This window comes from Labrus bergylta, chromosome 18, assembly GCF_963930695.1.
Source record: "Labrus bergylta chromosome 18, fLabBer1.1, whole genome shotgun sequence".
Taxonomy (NCBI): domain Eukaryota; kingdom Metazoa; phylum Chordata; class Actinopteri; order Labriformes; family Labridae; genus Labrus; species Labrus bergylta.
This window is the reverse complement of record NC_089212.1, coordinates 10,943,764-10,958,112: the sequence shown is the minus strand read 5'-3', so window position 1 is coordinate 10,958,112 and position 14,349 is coordinate 10,943,764. Positions and strand designations below refer to the sequence as shown.

General features: G+C 41.3%; 1 protein-coding gene across 3 annotated transcripts in view; it reads right to left on the bottom strand.

Annotated features, from left to right (window-relative positions):
• Positions 1-13,997, bottom strand: part of dlgap2a (discs, large (Drosophila) homolog-associated protein 2a) — a 131,001-nt gene extending 117,004 nt beyond the window's left edge. For 2 of the 3 annotated variants that reach the window (XM_065966375.1, XM_065966376.1), the window contains exon 1: positions 13,636-13,994. The gene's annotated coding sequence lies outside the window, so the exon portion shown is untranslated. Of the gene's footprint in view, positions 1-13,635 lie in introns of all 3 variants that reach the window. The other variant, XM_020649851.3, reaches the window with a different exon arrangement.
• Positions 13,998-14,349: the final 352 nt, after the last annotated feature.

The following is a 14,349-nucleotide window of genomic DNA, read 5'->3' as shown; positions in this document are numbered from 1 at the left end:
TAGATAAAAAGCCATCATCCACAGGCAGATCATTTGACCCAGGGTGATTTAATTAATGGCAAGCACATCCAAGCACATCAACTCCCATATGTGGAGCATGACTGGTCGATCGGCATCTGCCGCCCCTGCAACAAAATATGATTCCAATCAATGCTATAATGGCTTAGAGGCCCTGGACCCTCATCAGCCTGGCAGAAGCCACAACAGCAAAGGCAGGAATGATAAAACACAGTTTGACTGTGTGAAGTCCTGGGGAATGATTTCTTTTTAATAGGTCCAAACAAATCCACTCATCAGATCAAGGATGTTTCTATTATAACAACTGAACAGTGTTTACAAATGACGAGATGGCTTACACATGAATAATAGAAAAAGCCTTTGTTGTTAGTGGGAAAACAATACCCACGTTGGAGTCCATGGAGCGAGAAAAAGCAGCATGCTTTCACTTTGTTCTGCTTTCAAATAAATGATCCCTAGGTCACTTCTATTATCACACAACACACTGCAGGTCAGACACAAGTATTCAAATCCTATGTATGACGGCCAAAATGGTCCCTAATAAATACCCTTTCTATATAAAAAACAGCTACTTAGGCCTAAGAACAAATCAACCATGTGACAGGATCGCCTCCTCACACAAGCCCAAATTATTAAGATTGGGACATCCCAATAAAGTTCAACTTGTATCTTTAATTCATGAAAAAAGTAACACTAATGAACACTGAGAGAACTACCAAAATAATGGCGGGAAGTCTTCATGCAGGAAGTCTTCATATGCTTGTATGTAGCAGTGATTGATATCATGTAAAATGATTAAATATAGGTACCAAAACAAAGCCAGAGTATTACAGACAAGATGTGGCAGGCCCTAAATGTTCTAGTTGCCAGCCTGAATGATATCATAAATGTAAGCTTTCTAAAAGCCCTGTGGACACATTGAGAGCTCCCTTCATATGCCTGCTGATGAAAAAAAGACCAATGCCCATCTGCACGGTGCATCTGTTTGCTGAAATCCCTCAAGCTGACAAAGCGAGGCCCATTGTCATTCACAGAGCTGCTTTACTCTTGCATTTGGCAGACAAATTGAGAGCCGTCTTCGTCTCACAACTATTAAAGATGGTGTTGAGATTTGTCTCATTTTTCTCCAGTGGATCCAGATCCAGGTCATTGAGTTTGTGTGTGGAGAAATGATCTCCAAGAACAGCTACCTGGTGGCATGAAACAGCCAAACGGGTGCTTTGGAGAGGCAGGAGATCACAGGGAGTAGAGGTGGATCGGTGCTTATAGCCATTACAGCACCTGTTCCAAATCAAAAACCTCAAAGTCAAGTCTGTTGAAGCCACATTTCCACTTTTAGTCCTAGATGGGGTTTTTTTTTTCTCCCAAAGAGCTAATTTCTGACCTCCATAGAGGTCTAAAAACCAGTGATGATTAAAAAATATCATATTTACTCCTTGTTATAAATAGATAATTCAGCAGTAAGCAAGACAGTGACTTGAATAGTATCTTTGTTTTAGATAATAACAGCTACGCTCTACACATATGCGCCACAAGTATTTATTTATGCGCATATGTAATGTGATGTTGATGTGATTTTTTGCTAATTTTTTGTAAAGAAACAGCCTTTGACCTAGCGACACATCCAGGTGGTATCACTTGCAGTTGAGTAGGTTTTCTAAATTTGATGTATAGTTGACCAATCAGTCAAATAGCAAGGCCCTATCCCAAGGTCCCTGTACTTCTGAAAAGTACCCTGCGATAAGAGACTTTTGGAGGGGTAAACTGTTGAGACCCTGATCCCTGCAGTGGAAACGTAGTGACTACTGCCAAAGTTCCCTAGTCCATGAATAGCATGAAGTTCCTGCATGCCGCTTCAGTTAACTGTGCTTAAGCCTATAGCCCGAGTTTGTGCTTCTGAAGTATTTTCATCACAATCTCCTCTCAGTGGGTTAAAAATATTTTTCACCACAGCACGGATAGAATATATTTTTTTATAGAGATGCTTGGAGAAGTCTTTAAGGATTCAGCAAGCATCACCAGAAAGTAGTAAGTGTATTAAAAGGACCCTCCAGGTTTTTTTTTTTTTTAAACATCAGTGGGTATTTATTTTTCTGAAAAATGAATGCTTTGCTCTGTGACTTGAATTTAATAGGGATCGATCATACACACAATTGTTGAACAATTGTGTTTTCTTTAACAACAAACTGGTTCACTCTCCAGAAACACATTTAATAGCACAGTCACACTCCTGACTATTTAACCTCAGGCTATTTCCATATCTGAAAAAAAAGGGTATGACAGCAGGTTAATTCCTGATTATATTATACTGGAATAATGATTAATGATCTGAGCATGCTAATCTATAGTCCTGCCTGTAGGTGTTAATGCCAGACATGTGCTACTCAGTGGGCATCACAGCGGCACCACCTGGCCTAATGACCCAGTCTCTTACAAGTCAGCAGGTCTCTGGCTCAACCAGCTACTGTGTGCTGTACACACACACATTGCACTAACACATAATGGAAATGGTGTCACATTTCTACTGGGCCCACATGGAGAGGTTGTAAAAGTGAGAATCCGCTTTGTGTTCAAAGGCTACACTTGTCCAGACATGTGCTTTCTTTTTTTTTCTTTTTTTTAAAGCTCACAACTTATGAGCAGGATCATCTTCATTGTTCTCGCATTGTGCTCATGCCTGTGCCGTTGTTCTTATTTCCCACTTTAAAAAATTGTCCACACTAAGTTTTGGCGCACACTCATGTCAAAGTCATTTGATTAAAACTTTGGAAGGCTGTCATGGGCACGTCACATTGTTGATTTATCTGTGGCTATTAATAGAAGCTATGGGGGAGACGGGTGTAATTGCATTCGCGTGATGACTGATTGCGTAATGGGATGAGAAATGGTAGTGGACGGAGGCAAAGTGACTCATACTCTACACTACTATAGTAAAGGCAGGGCATTTGGTCACTTCATACAGTCAACAACAGTCTTCTTCTTGGTTATCGAGCAAAAAGTTGTCCCAAGCGTCTAATTAATGTGGATGCGTCTTTCTGGAACATTAAATGTGGACCTGCTTCAATGAAGTATCTATGAAAGAAGGTTCTCTTGGTTATCCTAGCTATATAAACTCTGATCATGTTAAGCCCACTTGCTCAATCCCATTACTTTTCCCTTTACAACTCACTGCCCCTGCTGTACTTCCTTCCATAACTGACTGCACCTGAGGTCTATTGTTAAGAGCAGAACCCCTGCCCCCATGTGTTCCAGTTGTCACCACATCTCAGCAAAGTATTTTTAGGGTTATGAATGAAAAGTGCAATAAATGACTCCAATTGAATCTGGTGTTAAAATGAAAAAAAAAAAAAGGCATTCACTTTGATTTACAAACTAACCAAAAAGCTGCTTGATTTTTGTATTCAAAGTATGTGCGATATACGTTCTGTCTATCTGTCTCACTTTAGTTAAAATGCTCCCTTATAAAATACAATGAGGAAGCCTTGAAGCAATCTTAAGATGCTATACTGACAAGTTCCTTCACACAGAACAGTATTAAGTGCTGCAGTGTTGCAGTGTTAAGCAGTGATGCTGTTCTCAATGTGTTAATCAAGTCATCTGAAAAACTTTAAAATGTTTATTATGTGAATGGGCTGTGCATAAAGTTTGAATAAGTGAGAAGCTTTTTATATGTACTCTTAAAAACTTAAAGACTTTAAATGTGGGTAAGTTCAGGAGTGGTTTTAAGCTAATGCAAACATTTGATCTGCCAGCACGACTGTCAATGCATGCCGACTTTGAACCCCACCGCAGCATGGCATATCATGTCTCGCTTGATAAAACGCTCCCGCTATTTTTGGAATAGGTCAGTGCATCACATTGTGCCTCTGCTAAGTGATGTGACCGCAGGACCCGTCGTTCTCATTAGGCAGCCATAGGCTAGTCGCAAACCGGCACTTCAAACAGCCATCAGATGGTTTAATGCACCGCCTGACTTTTTTAATGTTGGGTTTGTCAAAGCATTGAAAGAGAGACACCCGATGAACTTGTGAAAGAATGTAGTAATACCACTGGAGGCCTATGGATGGTTTGTGTGTGTGTTTCTTTTTTTTTTTTTTTTGGCGTCAAAACTGCACCCTTGCAGCGCATGGACTAATCTCTCTGCAGAATTAAGACAGGGAGAGAGCGAGAGGGAGATGTTCAAGAGAGAATTCACTGCAGTAAATCCAAACGGCCTTCTTGTCCTGAGCAGCATTCAACTTTTCTTGTGCTTATGCTGCAGAAAAATACACACTGAGTAAACAAGGAAGGAGAGAGACTCAGAAGAGAGAACGTATATACCTTTGTGGGTGTGGGCGGATCACAGAGAGTTAGACAGTTTGCTCAGAGTAAATTGGGAGGATGAAACGAGCGTCTGGAGAGACGAGAAATAGAATAGGCCCCTCTGCCTACACCATTGTACAGTCTCAGAAAGTCATGTTTTTCAGTGGCTGTACTCTTGATAATGTCTGATCATAGTCTTGGTTTATATAATATATGGTCTATAAGGCTTACAAACATACAGTTTTATACTCCTGTATACGTGTACAAAGAACATTCAAGCTCTTTGTGAATGATGACTTAGCTATTGATTGAAGTTTTGAAGATGATGAAAGATGAAAGAATTCAACTTGCTGCTTGATTTTGGTTTATAATATGATTTACATAAGAAAAATGGTGTATTTTCTGGCCATGCTATTTGTCTCCTATTAATTCCAAAACTTCTAATGGCTATAACAGGCAATATAGTGCTCTTCATGTTCAGAGAATTTTTGTCTCTGTTTTTATAACACAATTTTGATCAATAACCTCTTTGTTTTTTGGATCAATCAATAATAGAAACAAACGTTGGCACATGTACTCTCTCTCTCTCTCTCTCTCTCTCTCTCTCTCTCTCACTGCAAGATTCTGGAAATCTAGCATTGGCCACTTCATGTTTTCCACAGAAAAGCAGTCCCACCTTTGACCTCTCTCCCAATGCAATTGCCTTAAGGGAGCACAGTTACGGCATATCAGAGGTCATGACTATCTGTCACACATCTGAGTTTCTCCGTTCACGCCATAAGCTTCCGTGATAGCAATGCAAGAATATGCACAATTTATCTTTGGAATCCAAGATGTGGGGGGGAAAGATTGCTACATATTCGTAAAACGAAGGTCCTGCGGTGATGGATTTAAATGCATGTGCAGAGCAACAAGAGGAATTTAAGTCTCAGGCAGCCATCAGAGTGTAGATGAGGTTAACACCAAAATCTATGTTTGAAAACCACTTTCCAAGCAATCAGTCTGTGTCATTTCACTCAAAAGTATAGAAGCATGGAATCAGAAGGCAGAAAGTCTCACCGAGCAGTAAATCTAGACATCAGGATGACTTTTAAAAAAAAGGGGCAAGCTGTGTTGCAATGGTAGAAACTGCATGTTAAGTTATTATCTTTGTACATGCTGATGAATACAGGTATCATCTCAAACACACCTCTCCATGTGATGTGAAATGACCCCTCTTATACAAAGTAACGTCATGTTAGCTTTTTATAACCTTGAAATAAGATGTTTATCTGAACCAAACATACTGATGCATACTAACACAATGTTAAGATCTGCTCTTAAACATGCATTTACACAGTTGTGCTGTGCATAGTCAACTTGTAAAATGTTCAACCGTGACCTCTGTGAACAATCAATGACAACCCCATTTCACTCTGTGGAGCAACATGACATGCATTTCTACACCGTCACCTGACAAACGAATCTTCACTTGGCTTTGTCAGACAGCGCTTAGGCGAACCAGTACTGCACTCTTACTTAACGGCCACCCCAGCATCTGCCTGCAGGCCCGGACTTGGGGGTTTAAGCTATTAACTCATCACTTCCGGAAATATCTGCATGTTAAACAATCTGCAAGGAGTGATGACGTTGGAGCCCAGACGCCAAACTTAAGCAACGGTTTGGCCGCTTCTATAAAAATTTCAAACCTTTACAAGCACGAGTCGCCTGACTAAAAATTGTGTCCATATGTAACTCAACATGACATTAACGCTGCCCCTGCATCATAACATGCTGCACACAAACGTGGTAAATCATGTTGAATGTTTGGCATGCATACTGTATCAAGAGTTAGCCTCTCAACTGTTAGTGTATGCCGGTGCTTCAGACCCTACCACATCAACCTATTGCCGCAGGAAATCAGACTATTGGTTTATTGATTTTTCAGTAATTAAAAGCAGCAAATAGCCGCAGTGGATTAACAGATTTGGTTACTCGCAACCATTATGACCAGCAAGTTTTAGAAACTAGTTCAGTGTTTGTCCATACCGGTCAAAATGAGTTATTTTTTTAATTGATGAGTGACTTAATAAGCCCCATTTTAATTATACTGCACTGCATCCCACATCAATATACATCTATTCCTCTGAAAAAGCAGGTCAATACACTTCAAAGGGATCTTACACTGGCAAATCATTGGTCATGATCAGACTCTCATGTGTGATAATAATGGGAATTATCCCGATTTGGCATCATACTGTGTGAATGAGCCTGAAGTAATGCAGTGAGGAGCCCCTGAGAGAACGAGTCGCAGGGATCAAACTGAAGGCAAGATAAGCTGCACTGTTGCGGCATCCCTCCGCCCACACACTCACCCTGCTCCCTCACACACACACACACACACACACACACACACACACACACAAACACACACATTTGTACTACAATCATCCCTGCTGGAGGATGTGTATGTGTGCTGTATATGTTGTGTCTGTGTTTTTTCTACTTATTGTCTCCATCACTCATTCCTCTCTCTGTCATACCCCCATCCCCAGCCTTTCGTTTTTTTTTTTCCTCTCAATCCCTCCTACTTTGTTTTGATCTCTTTCTTTTTTTTCTCTCCCACCCGCTCTCCCTCACAAACAAAACATGCACATGCACCCATCTATCCACCCACACACGCAGTTGGCAATTGGCGATTCCCCGGCAAACAACACCGTTTGGTTTGGGGTTATGCAAAGAAATACAAAAATTGGTGTGGCAGCACTGCCTAATGGTGTCTCCATGGCAACCAAAGGGAGCCGGGACCTGGGATGATGTGTCAAAAAAGAAAAGGAAAACAAAACTGATTTTTAAGACGAAAGAAGTTAGCTTTGTGTATTGATTGAGTTAGTTTAAAAAAACAGAAACTTGTTCCCATTTTTAGAAGATTCATATGATCAACACATTGTGCGTCACACAATACGCTTTTACATTCAGTTGTATTTCTTCCATTTCAGTCGCCTCAGTGTTAAAGATGTTTTGGGAAAGCTTCACATCTCCACTAGAATGTAACTGTTTTTTTCTTTTAAAGGTTTAAGAAAAGTATCTTTGTCATGATTGATCACCCAATAGGAAAGCTAAGGTGGCTCACTTCTGCCGACACCAAAGAAAAACAGACGAGGATTAGTTGTCAAGTTTCAAGTAAAAAAGTCCCTGCTGTAGTGAACATGAAACGTATCTGTCAGGAGAAAAGGAAAAGGTATGGAGAAGTTATGGAGCCACTAAATCCAAAAAAGAGGTGGGAGGCTGATTGCGAAGAAAAAAAGGTTTGACGTTGCCATAATTGTTTCACATTACTTATAAACAGTTTATCTCAGTTAATGTATCCTTATTATCACATTTTAAGGTTTTAAAAAAAAAAACCTTAACCTAGAATTATTATTTCGCATCTCTACCGATCCGACCTTTATAGGATTGAGTACTTCTAATACACTTTTGCCAAATTCATCAAAAGCCCTCACCTCTTCAATTTGTGTGTAGACTAACCATCCCTCTGGCAGCAGAGACTCTTTATTCCGCCATGTTTTTATTGGATAGGTGATAAGAGTTATTTCCTGGTTTTGAGGGCACATCTTTCTTGAGTTTATTTCAAATCCTGTCAATGCAGCACATTCATTCGAGGGAGCGGAGCTTCTGAGAGAGCAAAACAAAGTTTTTTTTATTTTATTCAGCTATTATGTTGAAATATCAGACTTTATTTAGAGTTTTAAACCTGATCTTTAATGAAGATAAGAAAATTATGATATTCAAAACATCAATATTGACCGGTCCATAGCGCCACGAGATAAAGAAATAAACACTTTTATAGGTCGTTCATGGGGGCATACACAAATGCAATATTTATTTCAGCCATCTTTTATAATCAATCCTGAAGACTTTATACAAAACTCAGGTGGCTTTTACTTGTCTGATCACATAGATTATTGTACTATTAATTGAGTCTTGCTTTCCATAATATTAATGCTCTCTACATGTATCCTTATCCTCCCACAGAAACATATTTTTGGCTATTTCTTTGGCCTTCTCACAATGGAAATAAACTTCCCAAACAGCATGGACAAATCTATAATGCCGAACACACAAACACACACACAACCGTTACACAACAACACAAGAGCAGGCACAAGGCATGGAGGGCAATGTGCCAGAGCACACAACAGTTTATCATCCTGTGACTCGTGTCTATCAGGGGCGTGAAGGTGTGTCAGCAAACTGCTGGTGGAGCTAAAGAGAAAAAAGCATCGCAGCAGGAGCAGCTTATTGGGGAGTAACTTTGAAGAACAGACCAGAGCAGCGCTTTCAAGTAGCAAGGAGCTTGTTCTGTTTCAGTGCGTGAGTCATTTGGTTTTAATGCTTTACCTGTGGCTCAGAGACTGAGCTCCTGGCTCTGGCTCCGGCTGCAGTGCAACCAACTGACAGCTAGGTAGAGTGACAGAGAAAAGAAAGAAAGAAAGAAAGAAAGAAGAGATGGAGCAGAGAGAGAGGGAGAAAAGGAGGGCTAGAGACTGTGTGTTGGTGAGTGACAGACACAGAGAGAGAGACGGAGAGACGGAGAGAGCTAGGCTGAGGCAAAAGAAGAGAGGGCTTTCTTCTCTTGTTTTCCTTTTGGGCTCCGTTCAAGATGCCCCGCCGGGATTGAAGTCTGCTCTGAAGAGGCGACTGTTCAGAACCTCACTGGCATCCCGCATGTTTGTGCTTTTGTATGTGTGCGTGTGTGTGTGTGTGTGTGTGTGTGTGTGTGTGTGTGTGTGTGTGTGTGTGTGTGTGTGTGTTTTGTTTTCCATAAAGAGCGGGGTTGATGGAGTCATTTGGACACTGATTGGAGTCAAAACGATTATCCCAGCAGAAAGATTGTGCACTGACAGTTGCTCCCGCCTAACACAAACTCATACACGTGTCACGGACACAAACACATGACACAAACTGACGCCGGTGGCCAATCATCTACTGCATGTCGCCTGCCTTCTCCCACTTTGGAACACCATACTGACCACTGACCTGATGTAACAAGCTGGACCACCATCTGTGTGTCCCACAACAGCTATCCAAAGCTGTAGAACTACATCCTCAAGTCACGACTATCTAAAAAAAGTACTCAGTCAGCTGCTGAAACGTACCCTACCCTAACCCTATCCAAAACAAATTCAATTCATCCCAATTAAGCTGTCAACAGGGTTGAACACTTTTGCAGAGACACTTAATCCTTGTTTCAGTAGTTGATGCCTATTGGGCTATAACCAAACGCTTCGATAAGCTGTGCGTATTAACATGAGCAGCCCGCTAACCATGAAATGTGAGCTCTGCAAACATGATTTGTTAACGTAGCGAGTTTCATGTCTTCAAAACCCACTACATTATCTGCAAACATTAACAGCCAACTAACCGTTCCATCTCTGGCCTTCCAAGACTCACTCTCGTGGGCTTCTACCACGTATTGAATTCATTTCTGTCAAATTTGTTATGGAAATGCTGCAAGTTACAAACACATCTCGAGCTACATGTCAAGATACAGAGGGATGATATGGGATATGATCCCCCCCCCTTCCCCATTGCTATTATTCTCTCTGATTTGTATGTGGCTGACGGCTGTTTTCATTGTTTGTGTGCTTCAGTGTTTGAGCCTCCTTGACTGTAGCTGTCACAAGCCGTTAGTCCATTGTCCCAGATATTCTTTGTGATCTGACGACCATGCTCAGAAGGGTTCTTCCTTCTCTGCATTAAGCACATATTGTAAAACTTGTTTTTATCTATCTTCATCAAATGCTTCTCGGGGTGTTTCATAAAGGAAGCATGATGGCAATATCCATGAGACAGAAAAGGAACAAACAGGTTTTGTGGTCACAGTTCAATCAACGTGTACTCAGGACTTAATCAGACTGAACAATACACACACACACACACACACACACGCACGCACACACACACGCACGCACGCACACACACACACACACACACACACACACACACACACACACACACACACACACACACACAGGATATAACCAACCTCAGGAAAACACATTATGTAAGAGAGGTGTTTGCGCAATCAAATTTCAGGTACCACTCAAGAGTCTTTCATCCTGTTTGAAGTAAACATGACAGCATCAATTCTAACCACCGAACCCTTGTCTTGTTTCTGTTTCAATGGGATTCCCTGTCACGCTGCTGAAAGGGACGATCCCAACACAGCAGGTGTCTCACAAGAAGATCTATCCAGGAAGCTCCTCAAATGGCCACTCGAAGGCTGGCTCAAGAAGCAAGTCCAATTATGCAACACTTAAAAATGTTCAACTTTACATCAGAAACCAACACCAATTGTTTTGTTCTCAATAGCTTATTTCTCTGTTTATGGGGGGTGGTAGTGGGTGATAGTTGCCAACTCAGCTATTTTAGTCAGTTAATAATTCAGCTATGTTGGTCCCCTTTTAAATATTTTTTACTGTAATGATTTTTTTTTTCCAGTGCGTGATATTTTTGTACTATTTAATGTGGTTGTGTTGGCACCAACTTGCAGATACTGTATCGGTGGCATTGTTAACCCTACTTCGCCTGCTCAATGCTTCTTATACAAGATTAATTTGTGCTAGCTGTTGAGAGGTCATGTTGTTACATTTTTCCTGCAGTATAGACAGCAGGCGGAAGTGATTGGACGTGTGTGTGTGTGTTTTTTGTTTTAAGTTCACTGGTTACTTTAGTTACCTGTTCATGGCACTTCTCAAGGAGATGTTTGCAAGTGCGCAGCAAATGTACTAAGTTCTATATGCTCTATTTTTCTCTGAAATCCAGTTAGGAAAAACAAAAATTTGAATAAGCTAACTCCACCCAAAGAATCTCAGTCTGGTGGGAACACCATGGCTAACTTGCTAATGAGCCAGTTAATGAATTAGCCGCAGGCGTACGCTGTATAGCTATCATATCTTGAGGATTTCCAACCATTCACTTCCCTCTCATATAAATATCATGACCTTAAAAATTGCTGACCTTGAGACTTCCAAATCACAGTCCACAACCCGAAACATGACGTCACCTTGGCCACGGCCACTCTAATGCTTATTACAGCTTAACAGAACCAAGTAAGGTTAAAGTATTACTGCGAAAAGACATTTGTCATTTACAATATGTATGTACTGCATCTGGAAAATGAGGCAAAGCATTTATTCTTAACCGGTGCCTGATTAGCAAGTGGTAGGGCTGAAACTTAAGGGCACAATTACATAATCATTGCGAAGTTGTTGTAAATCTTGGTTAAAAAAAGACATTGTTTTCAAGCGCAACTATAACTTTTAATACATGGGAAGCAGGCTATGTGTAACTAATTCTTTGAGGTAAAATCATAAGGTGTAATACAAATTCTTGTTTCATTGCTTGTTTGAGATCTTTTGAGCCTGATGTGTTTGAATGGACATTAGGAAACATTTCATTACAGCATTAGAACATTACTTATTAAGTGTTAATAAATATGGTGATAAAGACAAATGACTTAATCAAGTTTTTTTTTTTTCCAAGAAAAATGGTATTGGTATCCATTTTTTAAACTCTGAAACTCGTACCAACACAGCAGTGTAAAACATTTTTAGGTTTCATACTTTATAAGTGTCCATAAGCTCACACCTCCTGCTCCGTGTCTACACTCACATTCGTCAGGATGCATACGTCATGAGTGTGGATAAAGAAATGTAATAGTATCCTTAGTGGTGGTGGGGATTTAGTAGTCTGGCTCGATTACATTAGAGCGTATGATTGCAGTTACTGTGATCAGCTGAGGCTTACTTTTGGCTATCTTACATATGATAGGTATTAGTATACACAATGCAGCATGCAAGTATGAGGAACCCCCTTTGGAATAAGGGCCTGTTATTCTAATTAATGAACACACTTGGGGAGGTTTCACAAGCCACTGGAACTGCTGGGGGTTGATTATTGGCCTTCTGCATCGTGGGCTTTGGTGACACAGTTTTTCAAGCACAGCAATGATAAAGTCAGACACAGGCTGTAACTCCCATCACACAAATGTACCTGCACCAGTAAAAACACTACACAGACTGCATGGATTACAAGCATCTGTTCAAATGCTAAAAGCTGATAGATGAAGAGCCTCTTTAAGCGAGCCTACGCTGTCTGTGGCTGAGTATAGCACACTGTCTGTTTTGGAGGGAGAGAGTCTGTCTGCAGTGCAGCAGTGCACATGAACATCCAAAGTAGCTCGTCTAACTGGCTGCAGAGGCTCTGTGCCTCACCAGGCGGGCTGATTTACACAGAGGGGAGAGGACCCGGGAACCCAGGTTGTAAATCGTCACCAAGTCACCACCCACAGTCAAACACCACCTGTACTGTGTATGAGTGTTTCCCCAAAGAGAGTGTGTGATGCTGTCATTTGAGCTCACAGTCCAGGAATAAGAAAACAGTGTTGAAAGAAAACACACACACACACACACACACACACACACACACACACACACGCACACACACACGCACACACACACGCACGCACACACACTCACACACGCCTTCTCCTGAAACACAGACTAAAAGCACTTCATTCACAAAACACTTGGAGCTCAACCCTGCATGACATAGTTTACATTAGAAGCATTCAGCCGCCCACACACCCGCATGTACGCACTCGTACACACACGCATGGTGTAGTGTGCTCCCTCATCAATGCTGTCACAGAATCCCCCTGTTTTCATTTGTGCTGCACCACACTCACCACATTGAAAACATCTGCAGGGTTTCCCTTCAAAAAAAAAGAGAAAAACAGATATGCTGCACTTTTCTTTTTCATACCCAGGCGCCTCCAAAACAAAAAAAAAAAAAACACAATCAGAGGAAGCCATTTACACATCAGTTGAAATTACCACCACTCCCTGACACCTCACGTTGATCACAGAAGGGATGACAGCATGTGGAACATGCGTATCATGGACAGCACAAGAGAGTAAGCACATTCAATCCTGCCTTAATATTTGAAAAGGCAAACGATTTCAAGTTGCTGCAGTCAATCTGAATTTATTGCAGAGCTCTTCTGCAAATATGATGGAAGCTCAGTCAAGCCCTATCATAAAGCACATAAGCTTATAGATTTGCACATGCACACACTATTGCATGCTATATGTTAACTATATCTTATTATTGGACCTGTTTGCACACAACTTCAGCCAGAATCTCATCTCTTTGGCAGAACAGTCAACCCCCCCTCAGGGACAAACAAGCAAAAAAAAAAAGAAAAGCGCTCGTCTGCCACACAGTGCATCATACACACAATAAAAACATCCAACCAGAGCAAGAACTTACCTGGCACAGAGTCTAAAAGCAGGAGGTGTCTAAGAGCACAAGCTTTTCTGTCACCCGGAGACAGCGGAACATAACACAGTCATGTGTGCAAGAAATGTTGGATTAAAGACTTCCTGAGCTCTTCCCCTCTCTGTCATCTAGCCTATGACTTTTCTTTCACATTTATCCAGACCCTATGGTGATTCATAGGTGGGGTTGCAAAAAAAAACAAAAAACACAAGAGCTAGGAACAAAAGCAGGGTGTGAAAATAACAGTTAGATGCTCAGATCTGCTCCTCTGAGACGAGTTGCGAGCGCACCGTGAGGACCTTCCACTGCAGCAGAGCAGAGCAGAGCAGCGCACAGCAAGAGAGGGAGAGGAGAGGCAGGCAAAACAGGCATTCACTACTGCTGCTGCTGCTGCTGCTGGGTCCAACGGCATGGCTGGAGAGAAAACCTGGGACTGGAGTCTGGATTCTGGACTTCTCCTTTACTGAGAGTACCAGAACAGATGTAGAGATATGGAGAGAATTGGTGACAAACGGAGGAGATAGACAGAGAAAGAAATAGTGACAGGCTTATTTTTTTTTTATCATGGCACCAAGCAGACTCTTACAATAAATCAGTGCAACTCCTCTTCTGCATCCTCTTAGAATTACTTTCTCTCCATTCATTCTTTGATCAGCTTCTTCTGGGTCCTTATCGATCACTGACAAGAGCTGTTTCAAACATGAA